The following is a 25,609-nucleotide window of genomic DNA, read 5'->3' as shown; positions in this document are numbered from 1 at the left end:
AAAGGCAGACCTTTAAGTTGTGAAGAAATAATAAATAACAATTGAGTATTTTGGAAGTACAACTTATTTTTGGCATTTCTTCTTAGCTGTTCTGCCACATGAAGTCTGATCAAGTTGCTACAATTTGCCTTTTGAATAAGTCCAAAGCCAACAAAATATCAGACTGTTGATTTATAATGTTTTAAATGAGCAAGTAGTTGATGTTTATGCTTTAAGTTAATAGAAAGCAAGCTCAAAAGTATCTAGAGCTAAAAACAAACATCTACTGATGAAAAAAAGGGAGAAATGACTCCATTCCCTTACAAAAGTCTTCTACAATTCTGATTGTCCAGTTACAGTAAAGACACTCATATTACAGAAACTTAATTATCACTATCCAATTTATGTATTTCTATTCTTCTCATCTTTTCTAAGAGCTGTAGACATGCTCAAGTAGAAATGCACAAGAGTGAATAGTGACAGACAGTGTAGTTTAAAGTCTTTGACTATGAAGGCCTACCTTCTTGTCAGTTCATCTCAAATACCTACCAAGATTAGTCAAACTGACCAAGTAGTCATGGCATGTTGTATTTTTCTACGCTCATGGCCCTGGCCAACTTCATCTAGCTAATTGCCTATTCCCACCCAAAATTCTCTTCAATTTCCAGTAGCCATGACACCCTCTGCATGTTTTACCCTTCATGGGTGCTCCTGTCAGTCTGGCCATTAAGGAAAGTTGTCAGACAGTCTGACCATATACTAAAGAATGCATCCATTTTCACGTTACTAAGCTAGGTGTTGTGGAAGAGGACAGCAAGGAGTAGAGAACAGTAAAGGTTCTCTATTCTGAGCTTGCTAGAGCAGGGCAGTGAGACACAGCAGGCTGTGCCAGAGACTGAAAGGCAGAGGAGTGGAGAAGACTTCAGTGGAAGAACAAGGAAGGCTCAGTTGTGCCCTGACTGAACGTTCATGCATGTCTACAGAACCCGAAGAAGGCCAAAGTAAAGCAGGCTATCCTTGGGAGTATTTACACATGTATATTTGTTTGGTTTTCTTGGGATGAAAATAAAGATGTCAATTATTTACCAAGTCTTGGTCATTTGAAGCCGGTTATTAATAGAAGTTCTGAAATTGTCACTAGGAATAGCATTCTGGTTTTCTGCAAGACTGACTTTTAGCAGACTGGTCTCTCTTGTTGTTCATTACAGATGCAGTGACAGTTCCCTGGTCATGAGGCTGCAGGCTGTAGGTCAAAGTTTTGGTTTTCTGCAAGGTCTAGCCATTGTCTGCTTGTATGTTAGTCTTTCAGGCCAGATAGGTGTGAGATGTTCAGTTCAACGGAGCTCTGAGTGCAACGTTGTATCATATATTAGTTTTTAGAGATAATTGTAATGAAACTAAGCATATTAAAGTAATCTTGAAAATATATACATATATATGTTATGTGTTTGTAGGAATAGGAATCAGTGTAATACGGAAAGCATTGTGAAAACACAGGAACCAGAGATAACTAATGTGGCATATTTAACTAATTCAGTGACTACTTCAGAATATATTTTATCTTGAAACCTGACTTGGTGGATACTTTTGAGTGTTCTCTTATAAAGAAGCATTCATGATCTCTTGGTTCATAGTCTGTAGATCCATAGACATTGGTAGACACAGAATATGGCTTACAAGAAGAAAGAAATATATCACAGATTGGTAGGGGAAGAAAAAGGAAAACCAGAGTTAAAATTCCATGGGCTACCTAGGCCCTGATAGCTCATATCTGTAATCCTAGCTACTCAGGAAGCTGAGACCTGAGGACCCCAGTTCAAAAAAAAAAGTGAGTGAGACTCCTATCTCCCATTAACCAGCACAAAACCAGAAGTGAGATGTGGCTCAAGTAGTAGAGCATCAGCCTTGAGTGAAAAAGCCAACACAGCCCTGAGTTTAAGCCCAGTCCTGATGTGCAAACATTCATGTGCAGGTGCACATGTGCGCGCACATGCGCGCGCACACACACACACACACACACACACACACACACACTCACACTCCTTAGGCTAAAAATGCATACAGATTCCTATGTTCTAAAGCATCTTAAAGCAACTTGCTGACATGTTTAAAGAAGAGACTCTTTACTCAACCTGCTAGATTTTTTTCACTGAACATTTGTTGGGTCCTACTACTAGCCTGGCCCTAGAAATTTCTCCATTATGATGAGTTAATTGTGGTCTGCAGCAAAAACATAATGTGTCCTCATTAAATACAGTGGATTGTTGGTGGGGAGCAAATTTATTATTCAAATGGAATGATGACCTACCAACGTGTAAACTGATGAGTATACTCCTCTTAAGAAACGGGGGAAAAGCTTTTTATGTTACTTTTATACAAGTGGATAGAACTCATTTGTATGTTGATTGAGGAGCAGGAAGAATAGACAACATTTTTCTAGATGTGAAGGAATTTCAGGAATCGTGGCTGATGAGGGAGAAACACAAGAATCCATGGTGTGGGCGTTGGTCAGTCTGCCATGAGCAGGGAATTCGGGAGCCGGCTGGTGAAGCCATGGGGAGTTAGCACTGCACACTTGACAAGTCTTATATTTTCATTTGTCAGGTTCAGAGCGAGTGTGCTGTCTGTGCCATTGCATGTTTAGACATTTATTTTTCTCTATGTACCTGCTCCCAGAATTACACTCTGCAGACAAGTGAGAGAGGAATTTGACAAGCAATTTGTATTTATGTCAGTTATACCAAATCACATCCTCTGTCTGCCCTCTAATCACACAGAAGCTTCCAGAACCCCACCAGCTGTGAAGCTTGTGTCTGAGGTGGTGTGAGAAGTACAGAGCAGACATCAGGGCATCGTGCTTCTCCAGATCCTCCCTTGGGTTCCCTTTAGCACTCCTCCTGTGGCTTTTTCCCAGGACTTGCCTGTCCCCATTTCTGGGGGGAGGGGCATAGCGCCTCCAAATGGGAGAGTTGCTACTGCCACCTAGTGGGTGGAGGCCGGGGGTGCTGTCACCATCCTGCAGCACCTAGGACAGTCCCCACCCCAGAGCGTGACCCAGCCCAAAATACCACCAGTGCCAAGGCTGAGGGAACCAGCTCCAGATCATATCCAGAAATGTCCTAACGAGCCTGCAAAACCTAGACAATCCCACACCTCCTCAGCACCAAAGTCATGTCCAGAAAGTGTGCCCACAGAGAGCTGGAAATGGCCACACTTAGAAACTCCATGGACATTCACTGTGTAATTGAGTCCAGTGACATTCTCTAGAAACAGCCGCGGGGTGATTGCCTGCAAGCCTGTGTTCACAGCACAAAGATGTTCCACCTGCAGTGCACCATGGGAGCTGTGCAGCACGCGGCGTCCCGGGAGCTCAGGTGTGGCTGTCGCACAGTTGTAGGGCAGATTGCACTGCAAGAGACTATTCTAGGCACATTTCTGTGCTTAACTCTCTCTGTAAAACACTTTTGTTTTCCCAGGCAATGAACCGTATTCCCAAAAAATACATGCATGCAAGACTTCCATGGAGAAAATGAATATAACATTAAATGTAGTTCTGACTAGTATCTAGGATCATTTAAATCTCTGAAGGCAGCTTCCGGCAATGGGAAAGTAGCTTACTCTTCAAGAGTCTCAGAAACTACGAGGATCCTGTCTGGCACTTGCCTTGCTCTGGTTTGGGTGGGGCTCTGGTTGGCATGTCTGTGGCTAGATAGCTGCATGTATAAGGGCCTCGTGTGAGGATGATCAGTATTGGTGCAAGCTGGCGCCCCTCACCTCTGAGACCACAGACCCCCCACCCAGCTCTGCTGGTGACAATCCTGGATCTGGGGTGGTGAAGTAACTTTGTGATGAGGAGATTTAGGAAGCCCTTCCTAAATGGTGGGTTCCCAGGACTGAGCCTGAAGAAATCAACTTTAATCAGGCCAAGGTGAGAAGAAGCGAGACTATTGGGAGCTCCACCTGAGCACCCCCAGCCTCCAGTGAGCAGGACCCGCTGCAGGAGGACGAGAGGAAGGCTCCAACCCCATAGGTCCAGGTGGTCCGTCTCCACATCTCAGAGAGCTGCTGTTTACCTGGCAAAGCAAAGGCGCGCCCCCCACGGGAAGCAGAGGAGTGACATGCTTGTCTCCCTTGCACTCAGTTTTATTCCAGTAATTGTGCTTACAAAGACATTTCTGGACCCATTCTACAGAGCAAGTAGTGAACTACATAGATCTATGTTTGTATTGGCTGCCCAATGAACAAAGTCACAGCATGTGTGTGTCTATCTTATATGTATCAGATGTGGAGAGAGATAGAGACAGAGCGAACACACACCAGCCCACCACTCTTTCCATATAGTTAGCATATATATATATATATATATATACACACATACATACATATATATATACACATATATATACATACGTATATATGTGTGTATATATATACATGTATATATGTATATATACATATATATGTATGTGTATATATATATATATATTCTGTCCCTCCTCACACAGACGGTAAACCTCTTGTAATTTATAGTTGTTTGTCTTGGTAAAACCCCACAGCCCAGAGGTGGGTACCTCAGTAACTCATGCCTACAATTTTAGCTTCTCAGGAGACTGAGATCTGAGGATCACAGTTCAGAGCCAGCCCAGGCAGGAAAGTCTATGAGATTCTAAGTGGAGCTGTGGCTCAACTGGTAGAGTGCTGACCTTGAGCAAAAGAAGATATCCCCAAGGCCTTGAGTTCAAGCCCCACGAGACTGGCACAAAAATAACAATAACAGTAATGATAACCCTCCACACCAACCCAGAACAATGCTTTTTATGCAAATTACTGTCACTGCTCTTGGTGGTAAATTGTGTGACAGGCCCAGGGCTTGGAATTATCATCCTCACATCTCAGCCTCCTGAGTAGTGAAGAGTACAGGTGTGAACCATTAGTGCATGGGTACTTCTGATCTCTCTCTCTCTTTTTAGTTTCTTTTCTTATCTTCGCTGGGCTTTGGCCTGGCTTATGCACCTGGCTATGCACAAAGGCTGGTGCTAAGGACTGTGACTGGCTCAGGGGTTCAGATTTTATGTAGCTATGCTCTCAACCTAACTTTCCAGGGGCCATAATGCATTAGTGCAAGGTCATGGTCAAGATTTTCTCTCTCCTTCCTCCTCCTTCCTCCTTCCCTCCCTTTCTTACTCCCTCCCTCTTTTTCTTCCTCCCTCCCTCTCTCATTTCCTTCCTCTTTCTTCCATCTTCTCTCCCTTCCTTTCTTTCTTTTAGCAGTACTGGAGTTTGAACTCCAGGGCTTCATGCTTGCTAGTATCCAGCTATACCTCCAGCCTCCTTTCTTTTTCTAAAGACTTTAAAGGTCATAGTTCTTCAGGACTCATAGACTTTGATCCTAAGTGAATGATGAACCCTTATTTGTCCCCGTTTTCCCACTTTCTCATTTTTCCCAAGTCTCATGAGAAGGAAATGCTGTTCTCACTACTGTGTATAAGGATAGAAAGAATCATAGGAGCCTTTGGGTTTTCTCTGCTACTTCTAACTTCTTAGACCACCCAGCTTCTGGTCATTTGTTGGAACAGTTACAGGAAACCAATGCAGAAGGAATGAGAGAATTATCATTTGCATTGCCCTCGTAAGTCCCGATGTAGCTTAGGGATGTATCCTAAACCCCCACATTTCTCTCACCTGGACTCTTGCCCATTTCTTTGAGGGCAGCAGTCCTGTTCTGTTTCCCCAAGCAGCTCTTTCTTTCCAATATCAGCATTTATCTCATTTCCATCCACCTGAGCTCCCATATCTGCAGTCAGGCACATGCTCATCAGAATACGACCTTAGCAATTTGTCATTAGAAGGTGGCAGTTGCTTCCTGAACTCCCGCTTAGTGAGTGGAATTATAGAATCATGCCAGATCAAGCAAAAGTCCTGAACCTACAGACTTTCAAACAAACACTTGGAGTTTCTAATGACTTTCATAAAAAAAAAAAAAAAACAAGATGGTCAGGGCTGCTCATATTGAATTATAAAATGTAAGTCAAATGTATAACACACACACACACACACACACACACACACACACTTGCCTTTTTGCTTTGAGTGTTTTGGACTTGGACAGTTTGGTTTCGATTTAATGGTGCTAACCCAAATCACCACATAATATTAACTGAGCTGTTTGTAACTAGTCATCAGCTAACCTTGCTAACCCTGCTGTATACCGTAGGCTTACGGTGACACACACTGTGCACTGCACCCAGGGCGTGTATATGTCAGAGGGTGTGTCACTGGGTCACCAGCTCAACAAGAGATTGTACAATATGTCACAATCCCTCAGTATAGCCTTAGTAGCCAGCCAGGACACGGGCGGTCCTGCGGAGCAGAGGCCAGTGCCCCCAAACAAACCCCCAGACTGATGCCTCCTCGGCCACTTCTGCGAGGAGCAGTTTCTCTCCCTTGCTTGAGCTCCCAGTAAACAAGACAAATACATACTTAGGGTTTTCAAAAGCTGTGACTGTTCAGATAAGAAAACTCAAACACTAATCATCTTGCAGGTCCAGGGCAGTTGATCTACAGAAACCAGTTTCTAATATTTCCTTGCTCATTTTAATCTTTCATATAATTTCTTCTAGTCATCATACCTTTCTCCTTTGCAGCCAGCAAAGTCCCACCACAATCATGAAATTGCCACAGGACTGCCTGATTTCTTTTCCTAGATTGTTCACGGTTAAATATTTCTTATAATAAGCGGGCTATCAGCTGGGTTCAGATCTAATATGTAGCCATTTTGATTTCGAGGGATTGATGGAAATATATGTTGATCCATATTATGTTAGTCTCCTAAGCTCATGTGTTGCTTCTGCTTTTATATCAACCTGATTGCTTTTTATTCTTTATTTTTCCATCGTTATCTTTTTTTTCCTATTAATCCAGTTCGTATAGTTTGTGTAATTATAATGGCTGTGGATTATTTCAAGTATAGTATCAGGTTTAGTTTTATACACATATCATAACCACCAAAAAAAAGTTTGAATTCTGGACCCATTGAAAGCACCCACTGTATTAATTAACAGAGAAGCAAGCAATATTTTATAGCTCAGGGTGTTTTTACAGTTCATGCGAGCACTATTTCAACTACTTAGGGATTTGGGGAAAATGCTAAACCACACAGCAACTGTTATTAAAATAATTTGTCAATATCTTTGGAGTTGGGTGTTGTTTCTTTGGAACAACACAGAATACAGAAGATAGCAACCCTTTTTATTCTGAAAAAAAGACAGTTAATATATCCGTGGACAGAAACTATACAATAAGATAGGCCCCCCCCAAAAAAAGATAGGCCTAGACTTTTATAAACTAACAACATTAAAAAACAATCTTACAAAATGTATGCATTATCCTGCCCATGTAATTGTAGCCCCTCTGTACAGTATGTTCTCAAATAAAATAAAATAATATTAAAAATAATAATAATAAATAAAAAAAAAACAATCTTACACTGAGGGTGAATGACAGGAAGATTTTGTTAAGGAAAAGATCAAGTATTTTACTTTGCTCTAAATCCTCTTATACCAAGAGTAAGAGATCATCCCCCTGAGACCAAGGGAGGAAAGAATTTTTATGAGAATGCCAGCTGGGCTCTTCTTTTTGGTGTTACCGGGATTTGAACTCACAGCATCATGCCTGCTAAGAAGGTGGTCTACCTCTGAGCCATGCCTCCTACCCTTTTTTGATGGGCTATTTCTGAGATATGCTTGTTTCCTGTCTAGGCACTAGCCTGAGACACACTTCACAATACATCTCCTGTGACCAGCATGTGCCACCACACCTAGCTATTCGCCCAGAAGAGATCTCATGAGCTTTCTTCCCCACCACGTCCAGCCTGGCTGGCCTTTAATCTCAAGCCTCCCTAACTTGGCCTCCAAATTATGTAGAATTTCAGGCATGGGCCTTTGTGCCCACTATCCAGCTTACTTTTTTGAGATAGGTCTTGCTGACTTTTTCCCCAGGCGGGTTCTGAACTGTGATCCTCTCTGTCCCTCCCTCCCACCAAGTAAGTGGTATTTATAGGTATGAGCCACTACAGTTGGCCCTCAAATGACAGTTTTATACTTAAGACGTCCTGGGACTCATAGCTTAGTAATTAAAAGTAGAATTAGAGATGTTTGGTGTACTAGGCAAAAATCAGCCTTTTGAGTTTCGGCAATAGTGAGCTTTCAGTACTTGAACAGCTCTTCTTGGGAATTCTGCAAACATATTACTGCTGAATTAGGAAGGTAAAATTTTAGGCAGATGATATGTCCTTCTTTCATGCTCTTTATCTCTGTAGTTTCTGAAGTCCTCTGTGAACAAGATGTGTAACATCAGAGAAAAAGGTGCGTCTATGAAATCAGAATAAGACAGACATGCTTAGGATGAACTGCTCCTGATCAGTGCATTGATTATCTATACATTACATTGTCTCTTGCCATCACTTTTTCATAGTGAGAGTGATTGATTCCATTCCAGTTTTTAGAAACATTAAATTGTTACACAGCTCTGATTTGTTTACCCATTCTCAAGGTGCAGCTTTGAAGGATGCTTGTAGAAAGCCTGGCTTGAGTAGGTGGACAGCAGGAGCTGTGTGTCCCAGGTGTGTGTCCCAGGTGAGCAATTCTACAAAAAGAGCTCAGAGGAAGGAGTGAAGAAGGTCAGGACATACAGGGGAATTTCTGCCCAAGAGACCTGCAGGTACCAAGGCTTGGGAGACGAGTCTGCATTGGCACACATCACTAATCTATCTGGACTACAATGGTCTGCCATGGAAACTAGAAATTACACCCTTCCTTATACCTTTAGGACAAGGTGAAACAAAACTGGAAAGGACAGGTGTCAATTCTTGAAAGTATTTGACCACTATACAAGGAGACCTATGAAAAGTAGCATTGGAAGGAAGCACAGTAGACACATTCTCTCTTGGTTAATTGAGACTGCTTTTTTTTTAAATTTCAGCATGCTTGTAAATCAGTTTGAAAAATCAAGAATGAAGAGATGTATTTTATAATTCTTCATTAGGCCACCTGCAGTATGCAGTATATTTTCTCAGTGTGCTCAGCTCAGAAATTGACTTCTAGTTTCTATTTCTGAAAAAAAAATGAAAAGGAAAGGCAAAGGGTTTTCTGAGGGAAATATTGGACCTCATTCTGTCTCAGGCTGACAATTGTTTTCCAATGTTTTTGTCTTAGGAAAATTCTTGAGTCTTTGATAGATAGCAATCTTGACTCAAAAATGTAAATCCTTTCCTAGGTTTTCTCCCCTGAAGCTAGAGCCAGTTAAGTTTACATTATCTTTACTTCATTTCAGCTAAAATTAGGTGATAAGTTGAGATGATTTTTTGCTATTATACTTAATATTTAATAAAAAATTTTAGTCTTATCAGTTGCTTGTCTCACTTTCAATATTTCTCAAAAATCAATTTATTTCTAGTTCAAAATGGTGTTTCAGCAAACTTCTCGTTAATTAACTGCCATCTTTATTTTTAGAATCATTCTTAGGCTAGTTAAGTATGCACATCTGAACAGCTTTCTTGCTGGCATTTCTACTCGTTTTCTTACAGTTCTTGACACTTCAACGGTGTAAGAATTTCTCAGAATCTAATTCAGTGAATTCCTGTAGGTGAGTCCTTGAGGTGCCAAAACCCACCATCCTTTTGTCTGCCAAAGGAATGAAAAAGGTTATTTATTGGTGGATAATAACTCTTGAAAGACCTGCATGCTATACACGATGCATCCTCTAAGAGTCTGCTACATTCAATACTGGTTACTTTTCAGAAGGCTGAATTAGATTTTAAATCACTTCCTTAGGCCAGCTGCTTGCCAATTCTGGCATGTGAAATAGATTCTTATCTATAAGTCACTACTTGCTTTTTTAAAATCATAGTTATTGGGGGGGGGGAGCATAAAGAACTTTGGCGTATCGTCTAGAATTTGCGATTGGATTTCCTGGCTCCAAGTGATCTCTCCCCTCCCTGTCCCCTCCCCTCAATAAATCTCTAATCAATTAAAGCAATGGGCAGGTGCATAAAAGAAAGTTCATGTTTTTCAAAATGGTTCATTTTATGAAATATGTATTCTAGTCCTGCTGCCACAAGGCGCTGCTGACATGGAGCTGAGTGGACTCCAGTTTGGGGTGGGGGTGGAGGGAGGGGGGCATAGTGGGGAGGGCTGCTGTCACCACAACAGAGAACTGGATTTGCAGATGCCATTTTCCAGTGTGATTTTCCTTTCTCTTTTCTTTTTCTGGCTTTGTTCCCCTGTGTTGTGTTTTGTTCCATCTTCTTGATGAACATGATATGAAGTTTCCCCTAATAATTCTTTCCAGGGCTGAAGTTCTGCCCCTAAATGCCGATCGAGCACAGATGTGTATTTAGCAGGTTTCTATGTGAACATTAATCTGATGGTTTCTCTCATCAGATGGTCTAGACAAAGCGATCTCCATCTCCGCTGATTCATTCACAAAGACCTCTTCGTGTGGTTGTCAGAACAGTATCTTTTTATCAGTAAATCTTGAGTGAACTTTAGTTTTGTGGTCATTTTCATGTGGTAGAAATATTTTCTTTTTTTATTTTCTATTGTGAAAATACTGTACAGAGGGGTTACAATTACATGGGCAAGGTAATACGTACGTTTCTTATCAAGCATTGTTGCCTCCTCCTTTGTTTCTCCTTCCCATCCCTTCTCATTTCCCCTTCCCTCACCTCCCCGGTAGAAATATTTTCTGTCTCCTGCTCTGTGGCTATCAGGGACCCCGAACACTGAGGTGTAAGAGTTTCCTCTTCTTATGTGCGCCAGCTGAGCCCTGACATTTTCAGGGTCCTGGCCATTCTACTGGAAGGGCTGGGAGTCTCTAGGCCTTTTGGCATGAGCCAAGGAGGATAAATAGATATTAGTTTCTGCTATGAAATGTACTGGTTCTTTAATGGGCTTGTCATGTCTAATTCAATTATATTTGCCTTCCAGTGTAGCATTTCTGCCATGGACGTGGTTACAGGTTGGATTTATTCAATGACATTGGTGTCAGAAGGAGGGCAGAATCTTGTCCATTTTGTAACATGACAATCTATGATTAAGGAAAGTTCACAGGTCCATAAAAATTCCTTATACATGCTTTAAATATTGCATTAAGCTAGGAAGTCTGGGTGTAGTTCTGTTAACAGGATCAGTAAATATTTGGTAGACGTCCTTATATTTACAGGGCTATTATTAGTCTTAGCTTTTCCTGAAAATGTATTATCATATTATCTGGGATCTTTTTGATGAATTCTGGAAGATTAATTAGAAGAAAATTTGATGAACGCTTCACTCTAATTTTTACAAGTATAACATGTTAAACAGCCAATATTAATGTATGAAGCCTATATAATATATATTATATATACATTCTTCAAATGTATATATAGTTCTTCAAATACATGTATTTGAAAGAAGACTTTTGTAACAAGCCCAATTCAAAGTATAGTGTTAACCACTATTAAATGTGATTCATTTACATAAATCAATCCTTGTTTTGTTGATCTTGCGTTAGTAAGCAATGTGGTTTCTCGAGCCATCTGATTCTGGTGTAGGTGAGTTCTGGAAATTCTGACCCAATCCTTGACAGTGTGAGAGATGTTCATTAGTGATCATGCTGTCAGCTTAGCCAGGGATGCCTGTACAGCCCGTTGGCTGTTGTAGCAAGCATGAATGGCTAAGCTGTGGCCTTAATAGGGGTTCCTTCTGCAGGCCTGAGAGAAATTCGGGAGCTGCCTGTGAGGTAGGAGATAGGGCTGAATAGCTGTGGCCCCACACTCTTCACAATGGGGTCAAAGCCAAGGCGAGTGTCCCATCATGATGAATGGCTACCACCAGTGAGAGCAAGAGCTGGCACGTGGAGGGAGTCTTGAGAGTCCAGAGCTTTGCTCTACCCAGTGCATGGGAGGATCACCACCAACCAAAATGACTCCGTAAAACACAAACAAACAAACAACAAGCCATTGACCATCGTGGTCATTATGGTCCATTCTTTACTGAAAGGGAGTGTGCTTCTATCCAAAGGGAAAGACTCATCGCCTTGATACATAATTATAATGACGGCGTCACACCCACGTGGAAATTGAGTTCTCTTTCTTGCCTTTGTCAGGTGGTTTTGTGTTGGATCCTCAATATCTGGAACAGCTCTCTCTGTAGTATTGAGCCATATTTTTTAAAATGAGAATACTATGCCTGTCTGATTGGTTTTACATTCCTTATTGCATATGGTAAATAAGAAAAATCTTTACTGTTTGAAAACCCTAAAGATGTTTTACAAGTAAAAGGTTTTGGGTTTTTTAAAGTTGTATTAGTTTGGGTATGTGGTGTGGATTTGCAGAGGCCTGATTTTGAATGGTTCTTGGGGAACATGAGATGAGACCCCAATGGATCTGACTGCTAAAGACAGGTTGTCACTTGTAATCTGGTTCCGAGTGAGGATATTAAAAATAAATGATAGCAAAGCCTAGCATCATTTATTAGGAACTACAAACTAAATGTTTATTTAAAATATCTAAGTGTAGCATTTTTACAAGTAAGGAAATTTTGCTGAAGTGAGGAGATGAACAAAAATACCTAAAATGTAACAGGATCTCAAGTGGAAGTATTTTGGTGATAAGAAAAGTTTTTGCTCTGTAAGAACAGAGTATTCAGATAGTCATTTTTACCTTAGGTTCTCTTCCTTGTAAACAGGAATGCATCCTGTTAGTCCCTAAACACGTTCTTACTACTTTGCACGATAGGATGGTGAGCAAAGAAAGTAACCATACCCTAAAATGCCCAACATCTAGTCCCCAAGCCCTGGAAATAGGTGGCCTCAGGTGGCATAGGAAAATGAAGGTTGCTTAGCAACCAGTCCTGAGTTCAGGAGAAGGACTCGGGTCATCCCAGTAGACGCAAAGAGGGTGAGGGGAGAGCAGGGAAAGGGTGCAGCAGCAGGGCATTGAGAGAGGGACTCGGCTCCCGTGAGCTGTGACCTCGGTTTTAGTCTGGGGAGGAGGGTACATGCTGAGGCCTTCAGAGGCTGCTGGAGGTAGAAGAGGAAGAAAAGGTTCTTACACAATTTCCAAAATACAGCCCTGCTAAAACAGCTCAGTGAGAGCTGTAAGCGTACCTCAGCACGGCGTGTGGTGATTTGTTATAGATCAGTTGTAGAAAACTAATACTACTGATATTTGTTATGACTTTCAAACTAAGTAGCAGAGCTCTGTTTCCTCAGGTGAGTAGAGAAGGCTCAAAGAAAAGTACCTGGAAACTCTGTTAGAAGCCAGATTGAGGAAATTGGTGTGTGACTCACAATCCCTCACTGTGCTTCTTCCCAACTTTTTTTTATTTTGTTGGCTGTGGAACTTGAACTCTGGGCCTCAGCTCTTCAGCTCAAGGCGAGTGCTCTACCACTTGAGCTCACTGTGCCATTTACAGTTTTCTGGTCGTTAATGGGAGACAAGAGTCTCACGGACTTTCCTGCCCGGTCTGGCTTTGAACCGCAGTCCTCAGATCTCAGCCTCCTGAGTAGCTAGGATTACAGGCGTGAGCCACTGGTGCCCAGCTTCTTCCTCCCATCTTCTTATTTTGTACTTTGCAAGTGGCATCATGGATGTACATACTAATAAGGCAAGACCACTGCTGTCTGCAGGCCTTTGGAGTCTATCCATATACATGTGCACATAGGTTTCATGACCAGCATTTTAGAAAAATTTTAACCTGGGGGGGGGGGCGCGGGGGGAGGCTGGGAAGGGATGTGAAGGGTAAACAAAGGAGGAGGCTGCAATGCTTGATAAGAAATGTACTCATTATCTTGCCCATGTAATTGTAACCCCTCTGTACAGTATGTTCACAAAAAAGAAAAAGAAAACAAAAGAAAAATTTTAACTCAGAAGACTTAAGTAGAATATCTCAGTTCTGTAGAATTATATTATTAAGAAGACCAAATCCTTAGCTAACATCAATTATGAAAATGTAACACATTTAAACACCTGTTTACTTGTATCATTTTAAATAAATAATATTAGCTAAGCCATCTAGTCAAACCAGAATTATAAAGTTACATAGTTCATATTAACTCATTAGTGATGAAAAATATAGTCTTGTATAAAACCAATCATGTTAACCAAAGACTTACAGGAAGATAAAATTATGGTGAAGTCATATCTCTGGTTTTTCTCTAAATGTATCAGTCTAGTTTTCACAAGGATTTGTCTTACCTAAAAATACAGCACAAACTCTTTCTACTTTAGGTACCAAGTAAGGTGATCTCATCATATTTCCCTAAAGATCCTAAGTGTCCCAGTATTATTTTTCTCTTTGTCTTTGGCAATCTGACAGCTTTATAAGCCTTTGCTTCACATTTTTAACCATGCAAACAGACATTAATTTAACTTAACTCATTGCTAAACTCCTTTGTGATTCACTTTGCAAAAACTTTTCAGAGGGATGGTTTATTTTTTTAAACAACCAGCAACTGACAGCCCTCTGAAACAATGCTTTTACTGTAATATTTCAGTTCTCGTATTATAACTTTACATTTAAGGATTTGTTTACCTAAGCCAATTAAATCAGAGGCCCCACTTAACAACCTTATCCAGAGAACATAAAAGTTACACCAATTGCTCAACACAGAAAATGTTTATACACACTTATAAAAGAATTCTATCAAAGTCTTGGACCATCTGGAGAATTCAGAGTGAATTTACAACTGAATTTCCTCCTTGAAAGCATGCTAGTGTTTTCAGGACCAATGTGGCTTGAAACCACTGATCAGTTTTAGGATTTATGCATACCTTGTTGTCAGTACATAACATTTTTTTATTGTCCTTATGTTCACTTGGCACAGTTCTTAAAAATTACTTGGAGTTCTTACATTTTTCAACTTTCATTTTGAACTAAGTATGTGTGTTCGGGAAATTGCAAAGGTAGTGTATCCATGCCCCCTGTATTGTTGGCTCAGTGGTCACGTCTCACACAGTTATAATACAATACTAAAATCAGGAAACTAACATCATAATGGCACCTGTACGACAAAAGCATCCTTTCACACGCACATTCGTATCACTGCCGTCAATGTACACATCTGTTCTGTCCACTTAACAGTGTTTGTGGCCCCACCCTGCACAGTCATTCCCCAGACTTCTGGCTTCTCTAATTCTGTACTTCTGCTATTGCAAGAATGCTATACAGATTGGATCTTACAATATATACCCCTTAAAGGCTATGAGGAGGGGGGGACATTGTGTTATACACAAGGCTGTGGAGGTCAGTTTGGGTTGTGGCATGTATTTCATTGCTGAGTAGTATTCCATCTATTTTATGTTGAAATGGAGAAAGTCATGTACTTGAATCCAAGCATTCCCATAAGTCAGAAATCTCTACAGAAGCCAGATGAGAGTTTTCTCATGTTGACAGCATTCATGTTTTTCAAACAAATACCATCTTTTTTGTTTTTAATATATATTTTTATTATAAAGATACTGTACAGAGGGGTTACAGTTATATGAGCAAGGTAATGAGTCCATTTCCTATTGAGCATTGTTACACCCTCCTTTATATTTCCCCTACCATCCCTTCCCTCCGGACCTCCCCAACTCCTCCTTCCTCTTTCCCACTCACCCCCGCCATGCAGAGTTGTAAAGTTTGTTTTCAACATACTGTCTTATACATCTCATTGTTACAATGGGTCAACCTGTATCATTATTTCAGCATTTTGTTATTTCCCCTCCTCAAATTAGAAAAATGTATATATAAGATGCAGGGCACCAGCATCAAATACAGTGAAAACAGGGGTTATACCATGGGGGAAGAACATACAAGAGAAACAAAAAAATCACACAGTACATTATAAATACGTTAAAAACAATAGCAAGAAAGAAAAAACCACTGTGTCCATATCTTGGGGTTCATTTCACTTAACGTCATCTTATATGGTCATATGTACATTACTTTTGACCTCTTGTTCTTGTCTCAGACATATACTAGTTATTGCAAATAAGGGAAACCATGGGACCTATGTTTCTTTGGGCCTGGCTTACTTCACTTAATATAATTTTTTTCCAAGTCTTTCCATTTCCTAACAAATGGGGCAGTGTCATTCTTTCTGATGGAGCCATAGAATTCCATTGTATCTACATACCACAACAAATACCATATTGAGTGCTTTTCAATTTGGTATGTGAGCTGTATAATCCATTCTTAAAATACAGGTATTTTACATGCAATTGCTTCCTTTCAATGATAGAGGGTTTATCTGTGTAGCATATCCTAGCAGTGTACAAATGTTTGATTTTTATGATAAATTATGATAAGCACCACCAAAGAGGAGAGATGAGAGGTACTGCCAGCATTACAAATAGCGTTATATTCACCTACAGAACATTGTAAAAAAGCAACAGCCTTCTACTGCAAGAGGAGAAATGCTTTACATGGTGACCCAGATATCCAGTCACACAGAAATCGCCCCTTTGCCATTATATCCTTGGCCACAGGGAAAAGGAAACTTGAATTGTTGGGAAGCGTTTTGGACCTAACAGAGGAGGAGGAGGAAACTCCTGGAATCTCTCCCTACCTGAACCACGGTGACACTGACAGAATTGTCTCAGATCACTATTTTCAAACTCTGGAGTGCATCAAAGGTTTGCAACTTCAAAAGGTTTGCAACCAGTAAGTCTGGTCAGATCTTAGCACAGTGGTGGCTACACATCTGGAATCCCACTTGGCCAGGAAGCTCTGCACGTGCAACCGAAGAACCCAGGACCAGCACAAAGGACCCTTCCTTCCACGGTCAGGAAGGTGTGCTTTCTGCTGATCACTGCTTCTCATCACAGAGACACAGACAGAGATGGGCACCTGCCATTCTGTACATGTGTGCACATGTACACACACACACACACACACACACACACACACACACACACACACACACACACTGGGCTCAAGCTTCTCTTTAACTGAAGTAATTCTCAAGAGGATTGAAGGGATGATATTTACCTTCCCCCAATTTTTTTTGTTTCTTTTGAAGGCCATTCATGAAAGACTAGAGTGTTTCAGTGCAGCTGTATGTGTGGAGAAAATTAAAGAGTCATTGTGCATAACCACGGTCTCAAAAGCAGTCTGTGAATACTTTCCATTTTCATTTCAAGTTTCTTCAGTTCAGAGACAGCCTACAATAATCAAAAACAACAAAAGCAGCAACAAGTAATAAGCTCTGGGAGAGGGAAGCATCTTATTTCCACAGTTATTATATTATTAGATTAAAATTCCTGTTTTCAATAACAACAAAAGTCAGTGGATTCAGACAAACAGCACAGTTTGGAGAATTAGAAGGGTAGAAAAAAATAACCAAACTAGTCACACACACACACACACACACACACACACACACACACACACACACACACACACACACACACACACACACACACACACAATCTAGATGGCTGAATGTGTAAAGATGCTTAAAGAATTAAAGGAAGACAAGAGGCAAGAGAACAATCCTTGAGCAAAGGGAAATGTAATTACAGAAACTAGAGAACTAAAAAGAAACAAAAAATGAAAAAGAAATTACTTCAGGGATTCAAAGGCAAAATTGACCTGGTGGAAGGAAAAAAACCCAACAAACATGAAGATAATAAAAATCATTGAAGTGAAAATCACAAAATCCTAAGAATAGAATGAAAGCAGACGGAAGGAAAGGCAGAGAGGCTGAAGGGCCTGTGTGACACCGTTGAAAAGGCCTGCATTTGCACTGTGAGAGACGTACAAAGAGAGCAAAGGTTAGAGATTGTCAGAGCAAATCATGGCTGAACACTCACCCGAGCTGATGGACGGCATGGAATAAGTCACCTCAAAATCCAGCGAAAGTAATCCACATAAGATAAACTTCAAGAAACCCATGACAAAACACATCCTAATCAAATTGCCAAAAGAAAGGATTCAAGAGAGAATCTTGAAAACAAGAAGAAACCAGTTACTCTTCATATACAAGAGATCCTCACTGAGATTATCGACAGATTTCCCAAAAAAATTTGGAGGCTAAAAAGCAAAGTATCAATATATTCACAATGCTACCAAAAAAAATCATCCCAAAATCCTGTATTCAGGAAAAATGGTCTCCAGAGGGAGGAAACAGTTAAGATTTTTTAAAGTAAGATTTTAAAAGAAAAAATTTTTAAGGTGGAGAATGTTCTTTACTCCTAGAGCTGCCCTGTAAGGGACCTGGAATGGTACCCTGTAGATTGACATGGAAAACCACGGCTTGATTTTTGCCTTCCTTTTACTCTTTGCGCATCTTTCTGACAGTTGTTTAAAGTCTTTATCCAATAGGTCAGCCATCTGCCTTTGCTCAGGAACAGTTTCTGTGGGTTATATAATTTTCCTTTGACTTGGCTTCCTTCTTTCTCTGTATCCCTTAAATTTCCTTTTTATTCTTTCCCATAACTGCTTTTATAGGTAATTCTAAACGCTAATAGTATTGTAACAAGGATTTATAACTCCACTTTTTTTCAGTTTCTACTAAGTTAAAAGATTAATACACTTTAAAAAGAAACAAGTATTAGTCTATAAGCTATAATTGTATGGTGACTTTGGCTTATAACTCCACATCTTGTTCTCTGAACAATCTGATGCATTTTAAAAGTGATAATCAGTTTATTTTTAGCACTTAATGTACAAAGGTGTAATTCTGTGAAATCGTAACAAGGTGGAACTAGGAGCAATTTTTTGTGTTGGTGAAGAAAACCAATATGAATTCAGAGTAAAGTGTGATAGTTTTATGATATTAAAAGTAATCTCCATGGTAACCATATAAGAAAATAATTTAAAAACATACATAAAGAAGATGAGAATAGAATTAAGACATTCCAATACAAAACAACACAAACAAACACAAAAGCATCAGGTGCCATTCAGTAGTGCAAGAAGTAAGCCACATAGGGAAAAAAAAATCAAGAAATGGCAGAAGTCCTTCCTTACCAGCAAGTATGATGCATTACACCCTCCAATTAAAGACAGAAATTGACAACTACATACTGTCTGTAGAGACTAACTGCATCCAAAGGTCCAAATACACTGAAACTGACTGGATATTTGTACACCCACAGTTCTAGCAACGCTGTTCAAAGTGGCTAAAATAAAGAGCCAATCCAATGTCCAGTGCTAAAACATGCTAGAACATAGACCTTAAGGACTTCATTCTACATGAAATGATCCAGTTACAAAAACACAAAGTTACAGCAAGTAGACTGGGTTGACGGGCCGGGGAAGGGGAACTGGGAATTGTTGACTGGCTCTAAAACTTTAGTTTTTCAAGATGAAAAGAGTTCTGGAAAGATGGCAGTGGTGGTTTTATAAGTACATAGATGCCTTGACATCGCTGAACCATACACTTAAAATTAACACATCTTATTTTTGTGTTTTTTATCATAATTTTTGAAAGTTAAGAGAAAATAATTTCAGAGCATCTCAGCAAAAACTCATAGATCAGATTCAACATCTAGGAAGAGGAAAGCCAAAGATGTATTAAGACCTCCAAGACAAGAGCCTGGTGGACTTCTCCAGTCCAGTTGTTCTGTTCTGCCCGATTCCAATATTTAAAATCCTTTCCCTAATCCAGGGGTGGGAACCCTTTTGCTTCAAAGGCCATCCAGTGATGTTAGCTGGTACTATTGAATTTTTGAGTGCTCCCTGTGGTGCCTTGGCAGGGCCAGACTAAGCCATTCCCTGGGCCTTTTGCAGCCCCCAGGCCAGAGGTTTTCCACCCCTGTAGTTCGAGACATTTGGGTTTATAGTAGTGCACAAGAAAAAGCAGTGACAGAGAGGACTTTATCCGTGATCAGAAGAAATGCCTTGCCATGGAGGAATGACTGGAGTGTCTTCCCTGTAATCCATACCTCACAGATGCCACCAGGGGGGAAAACTAAGTGGCACTGTGCACAGTTTTACCAGAAGTAAACTTAGAAGAGAAATAGAAACAGCCACAAATAATTCAACAGACCCAACATGGCAACAGAAGTAATCAGCAAGAACAAGCCTCCAACCCTTGCATACACAGTGGACTTCTGGGCTCAAGTACCATCTCGGGGTGCCATGGTTTGTGAGGTCTCCTACATGAGCCCATCCAAGTACATGGGTGTGTCTGGCACCTCTTATTAGAAGACTCCAAGAAAGAAACATGATAAAGAGAAACTAATTTTACTTGCAAATTTTAATAAGAATCTGAACATATAGGTGATACGACAAAATTAACAGGACTTAAGAAACAAAGAACTTCCACTCATCTGGTCGAACTACTACTAAATAACCCCATGCTGCTGATCACATGTATGGTATATATGTGTACACCAGAGGGGAACCAGGAAGATGACACAGAACTAGAGGGAATTAGGGAAAAACATACAACAGCAGGACCCATTAGCTGCACAGGACATTGACCAAAATGAACTAAGCAACTTAATGGCAGCGATGGGAGGGAGGGAACAAATGGGAAAGAGGGAACATCTGATGCTATGCAAAATAAAAGAAATGTACATATCACCCAATGTGGAAGAAATAACTGTATCGCAAAGCTCATAGAAGTCATAAATGTTATAGACTGTGATAGACAATTTGCTCCAGCAAAGTTAGAATGTATTTGTGACTTTAACTGAGCATCACTATCCCACAATACTGTGAAATTTGGGAAATTATGTAATCACTTAATCACAATAAAAAATAAAATAAATTAATTAATTAAATAAAAATAAAAATAGGGGCTGGGAAGGTGGCTCAGTGGTAGAGCGCTTGCCTTGCATGCCTGAGGTCCTGGGTTCAATTCCTCAGCACCACATAAGCAAAAAGAAAAAAAAGCCCGAGGTGGCACTGTGGCTCAAGTGCTAGAGCACTAGCCTTGAGCTGAAGAGCTGAGGGACAGCGTCCAGGCCCAGAGTTCAGGCCCCACAACCGGACCCAAAAAATAAATAAAAAATAAAAATAAAAAAGAATCTGAACATAAAAAAAGAGTTCTCTAAGTACTTTAGTGTTTATGATAAATATCCAACAGAGAAAAAGGCAGCAATGTTACAAGACTGCATTTAATCTGTTATGGGTATAAATAAAACATGGTTGTTTGTGCATAGTTATTAACTTTTACACACAATTATTAGTTATTATACATAATTATTAGCTTTCTAACAGGCATCTCCTAGGATAGCAAAAGTCAGAGATAAAGTCCTTTTCATAAAAACTAACTTAGAAGAAAGGACCCAAGGGACTCTCCTGAGACCGAGGAATGCAGTGTGCAGTACTGTGTTGAGTTCTGCTTCCCTCTGAGCGAGCCTTTCTTCTTTTAAGGTGGGAGTCACATATGCACACACTGGAAGGCCAGGTTAGCTACCTGCTTTTCCTCACACCTCTCGAGTCCATGAACGTCAGTGACCAGTTTACCTCTGCCATGGACCTTCCCATGTGACTCTCTCATAGAATGAATGTAATCCTTTGAGTGGTACTCAGGATTGAACTCCAATACTTCATGTACTGCTCTACCCTTGAGTTACAAATGTAGTCCTCTCATTTTTATTCTATTTATGAGACAGTGTTTGATTACTTTGACCCGTGGTAGCCTTGAACTCATGATAAGTAGTGAGGCGCAATATGCTGTAACTCTTGGTGGAGAAAGGAGAAGGTATAGAAAGGAAAAGGGTCTTGTGCAAAGAGACACAACGCGAGAGATGGAGATCTCATCACCTCAAGACCATTCTGTTGGGAATCCAGTCTCAGCATGAATGGCGCTGGGAAAAAGCCATGACATACCCAGTTTGGAGTATTTTTTCTTTGTTTTACAAACAAAGAAAGCCCAAATTTGCTTCTCTGCCTATTTCATCTGTCCAGCTAGAAGTTTCTGAGCCATGCATGACTTCTGCACTTCACTGGTCTTCAAGCCGGAATTCCATCATGGCTGCTCTCTTGTCTTCCTACAGCCCATGGGACCTCTTTGTAGTCTCCAATTCCATTGTTTGTGTCCCAGGATATTCCATATGGTGATATCAGAATAAGTCCCTCCATCACTTTCAATTGGTGCCAGCCCTTTCTCTGATTGTTTGATCAAATTAAAACCAGAAGACTCTGGTCTTCAGATTGCTGATGCTACTGTCTCTTTTTTCAGGCCAGAGTAATTCACTCTCCTCTGCCTCATGCCAGGCTCAGCCCCAGTGAGCCCCAAGCTCCTGTTTCCTCTGATTGCATAGAGCATCGCAAGCTCCATTGGGACTGCTGCTGAACTTCCCACTTGTTCCCCATCCTGGGTCCTAGAGAGGCTGGCCCAGTCCCCCTCCCCCGCCCCTTCGGAGACATACAAGACAGCTCCATCCATTTCTCTCTTAAAAAAAAAGAAAATCAATAACTTGATCAGCTTGGTGGTGTTGAGCTGTTAAAAATTAAATTTTTGAGCCTTACAAAGTCTCCTTATTGCCACTGTGTGGGGAGAAAAGAATTAACTCTTTACCCTTCAGGGACCCAAGTCTGACTGAGGGCTGGAGATTAAAAAAAAGGGAAGAAACATTTTGTAGATTTTTTTCTAGTGTTAGGAACTTGGAGATAAAAGAATCTGGGGGACAAGGAATGGTTATAAGGCACGAGCACTACTGGAGTTACAATGCTGATAGATCCAGAGGTGCAGACTAGACAGCTTCATTGATTAGAAAAAGACCACACTTCTCACCCTTCAGTCTTACTATGCTGGAACCTTCCGTTGAACATATCAGAATTCTGTCACAATCAACTTGGTTCTGTTGCTTTCCTGACCAGCAGAGCAATCCTGGCTTCAACACCTCATAGTGAAGCCTTCTGACACAGCCCTAGTCCAATCGGATTTCTCGCTTTCCCGCGGTGGTATTACAGGCACACAATACCACATCCCTTGTGCCTGTATTCATTCTCTGCTTGCATTTCCTTTTCTCCCCCCACTCACCCCTCCACCCCCACCACAGTTAGCCTTAAAGAGTCTAAATGCCAGAAAAGGCTCAACGCTTTCCTTGCTGCTCAAAGTTTCCTGTGAAGAGAAGGCAGGATTCTGATTCCAATGTAAAAAGACAGATTTCCGTTCATTAGATTAAAAAAATACATTAAAAAATAAAACAAACAAGAATGTTTGTCTTTGAAGGAATTAGCAAACTTTGCCAGAGGTCTTCCCTTTACTCAGTGATTTTATCTGACTTGTTTGTTCAACCGTGTCCAAGCCTTAGTGTATCTCCTGGTGAGTGTACACTACATGAAAAGTCTCCAACGCCAAGCAGGTCTGTTCACCCCTGTGGGAACGGCGCCATGCGCTGAGCCTCCCCCACGGCTGAGTTGCTCAAGGCCACACAGAGCATGTGACCCCTGACCTTTTACACATGGTGTTTTCGCAGCACGCTGAGGCACGTGGAGAGGCTACTCAGTGGGGAAAGGGGTCCCCATTTCCTGAACATGACAGCAACACTCTGGTCTCTCTCTTCTCACTCCCTGAGGAGACAGAATGAAACCACACATGTGAAAATATCTGACATCACTAGCCATAATATCAATCAAAACCAAGGAACACTGTCACCAGTCTCCCTGTCCTCTTTGCTGTCTACCTTGGCGAATATCTTTGGTCTCCCATACTCTATCCTGTGGGCACAGAGAAGATGATCTTCCTCCATCACTTTCCTTCCAGAGAAAAGAGAACAAGTTCACCTTCTCATTTCTGTGGCTCTCACATTTGTTTTGTAATGGCTAAGTGAGGCAGGAGTGGACTCCTAGCCAAAGTCAAGTCTGACTTCATGACAAACAGATGGAGCATGTTGTTCCAAAGACTGCGTATACTGAGCATTTTCTCCAAACAGTTCTGAGTGCTGTCGTTAGAAAATAAATACCCCACACTTGGGGTTTCAGGCAAGCCAGTTTCCCAAGAGACGTCCTCTGCTCATCAAGTGAATGAAGACACTTTTATTTCAGTCATTTCAACATCAACATTTTCTGTCCAAGCTAAAACAAGTCATCTGAATGTGGGTAAAAGCAGAAACCAAAATCAGTGGGCCTGTGTTTTATGTATTACTATCTGAAATTAAGATTCTGCCTACTCAGGTAGGGTTCTTTGTTCTACCCCCAGACTCCAGCACTAGAGGACTTAGCAGCAAGTGCAGGTAGCATTTAGAGATACATGGAAGGTAAAATCTTTCAGACAGCTTTGAGGAGCTAGTGCCCTATGTCTCATGAAGAACTAATAAGTAAATAAACTAACAAGTAGATACTTGACAATTGTACCAAAAAAATTAAGAACAAGCCGGGCACCAGTGGCTTATGCCTGTAGCTACTCAGAAGGCTGAGATCTGAGGATCATGGTACAAAGCCAGCCCGGGCAGGAAAGTCCATGAGACTCATCTCCATTAAACCACTAGAAAACCGAAAGTGCCGTTGTGGCTTAAGTGGTAGAGCGCTTGCCTTGAGCTGAAGAGCTCAGGGACAGTGCCCAAGCCCAGAGTTCAAGCCCCATGACCAACAACAAAAAAAAAAAAAAATAAGAACATCCAGTTGTGCTATAGGCACTCACTTCCACAAGTAAAGAAACAGAATTGGAGGTTATAGGTAGGATCAGTTAATTGTTCTGCTGGGTTATTGGTAATGCTTTGGAAACTAAATGAAAGTACTCTATAAATATGTCATGCTAAGTACCTTTAATTACCAGGAATGGTGAGATTAAGAGCAATAAAGTGAATTAAAGAGGTAGAGTTGGATTTTTTTTATTTTTCACATAAAGAAAAATTTGCCAAATCTGTGAATGTTGTATTATAGAGGAGTTCAATAACATTTTCAGCAGGGGGGCAAGCTTGCTCGCATGCTGGGTATTTAGTTAGATCATTCTTCTCGGTTCTCTTCTTGCTTTCAGTGTCTCCCTTTGCTTCACAGGGGTCAGAACTCACAAATGTGATCGTGTGGTCACATATTTGTAGTTTGACTCTTGATAAAAATAATATAGGTCCCAACGTTGCTCCCATTAAGGTACTTTTGAGGGCTGTCTTACAATTGCTATACAAAAAAAAATTGCTATACATTTTCTTGACGTACATGAACTTCAAGAGAAATTCAACAGCTAGTGTCTCCTGAGTCTGTGTCCTTTTCAGTAATGGGTTAAATCCTTTCTATACACTTACTCATTAAATCTTTAAAGTAATCTTGTAAGTTAGGTACCATTATTCATCTTGCTGTATAGTTTGGACACACCTGAAGCTTTGAGGCATAAAATGACTTCCCATGAGGATATGGCGTTGGCTCACCATATCTATAGGTCCCTCATCTTTGAATTCAACCAACTGCAGATATATGTACATATATATAATTTACATCTGTATTGATCATATTGATCATGTACTCTTTTTCTTCTTATAGTCCCTAAACAATGTAGTATAATATTTAAATAGTATGTTTTTGCATTCTGCATTGAAAGTAATCCACAGATGAAAAAGTGTGAGGAAAGAAGTACATATGCTGTTTTATACAGAGACTTGAGCATCCATAGATTTTGGAGCAGTATGTGTGGGATAAGTCTCCTGTGGACTGGGAAGCATGAGGTGTGTGTGTGTGTGTGTGTGTGTGTGTGTGTGTGTGTGTGTGTG

The 25,609-nt window shown here is 40.7% G+C and overlaps 1 protein-coding gene across 5 annotated transcripts in view; it reads left to right on the top strand.

The window, feature by feature from the left end:
* The window catches only part of Ctnnd2 (catenin delta 2), a 795,501-nt gene that overhangs the window by 728,405 nt on the left and 41,487 nt on the right, over positions 1-25,609 (top strand). The window lies entirely within an intron of this gene.

This window comes from Dipodomys merriami, unplaced genomic scaffold (genome assembly GCF_024711535.1).
Source record: "Dipodomys merriami isolate MVZ:Mamm:240054 unplaced genomic scaffold, mDipMer1.0.p SCAF_32, whole genome shotgun sequence".
Lineage (NCBI taxonomy): Eukaryota > Metazoa > Chordata > Mammalia > Rodentia > Heteromyidae > Dipodomys > Dipodomys merriami.
Note: the sequence above shows the minus strand (reverse complement) of the source record. Positions and strands in the feature narration are given on the sequence as shown.